Below are 983 nucleotides of genomic sequence, written 5' to 3'. Positions count from 1 at the left end.
TTTAGTAGAGACGGGGTTTCACCATGTTGACCAGGATGGTCTCGATCTCTTGACCTCGTGATCCACCCGCCTCGGCCTCCCAAAGTGCTGGGATTACAGGCGTGAGCCACCGCGCCCAGCCTAATTTTTTGTTATTGATACATAACATTTGTACAAATTTATGGGATACGTTGATATTTTGTTACATGCACAGAATGTGTAATAATCAAGTCAGGGTATTTACGGTATCCATTGCCTTGAGCATTTATCATTTCTATGTGTTGGGAACGTTTCAAGTCATCTTTTCTAGCTATTTTGAAATATACAACACATTGTTGTGATCAATCTATTTCAAACTGAAATTTTTCTCCATAGCACTTATCACACATTTTAATTTGGATACATGTTACTGATTTATCTGATTATTTTTTCTCTCTCCCTTACTAGAATCAGCTCCACTGGGGCCAAGGATTGCTACCTGTCTTCTTCACTGCCCTAGCCTAATCTCCTAGAATGGTACCTGGCATGTAGTAAACACTCAAAAAATATTTGTTGAGTGAGTGAATACAATAAAAGCATATATTTCAAGGAAAAAAGAAAGGCTTTTAGAAACTGTGTGTGTGTGTAATTATTCAAGAAAATCTTGGCCAAATACAAGGCAAAATAAAATGTAATGATTATGAACAGCTGATGGAATATAAGAAAAACTCAATTTGACCTTGATGCTAGAAACATTCTCCTCTGAGAGGCGCAAAGACTGTGACATTGAACTTGAAGAGAAGGAAGTATATTCCAGGCTCACTACTTGGCTAGATTTTGAAAAATATTTACCTAGCCGTGATAATGTGAATGCTGTTTATTGGTTTTCAGGTCATAGAGTCAACGTGGGGAGACAAAGCAGAGAAGATCTGATTGTGGCTGCAGAACAGAATGTAAATGTTAACGACCAGGGCAATGTAAAAGGAAAGATATAACTATCAATATGGGACATTGAATGGACAGGG

At 37.8% G+C, this 983-nt stretch overlaps 1 long non-coding RNA gene across 1 annotated transcript in view; it reads left to right on the top strand.

Annotated features, from left to right (window-relative positions):
- LOC108297033 overlaps window positions 1-562 on the top strand; it is an 8,658-nt gene extending 8,096 nt beyond the window's left edge. The window contains exon 3 of the long non-coding RNA XR_001822076.2: window positions 427-562. This is a non-coding gene — a long non-coding RNA (uncharacterized LOC108297033). The remainder of the gene's footprint in view (window positions 1-426) is intronic.
- Window positions 563-983: the final 421 nt, after the last annotated feature.

This window comes from Cebus imitator, unplaced genomic scaffold (genome assembly GCF_001604975.1).
Source record: "Cebus imitator isolate Cc_AM_T3 unplaced genomic scaffold, Cebus_imitator-1.0 Scaffold763, whole genome shotgun sequence".
Classification (NCBI taxonomy): domain Eukaryota; kingdom Metazoa; phylum Chordata; class Mammalia; order Primates; family Cebidae; genus Cebus; species Cebus imitator.
Note: the sequence above shows the minus strand (reverse complement) of the source record. Positions and strands in the feature narration are given on the sequence as shown.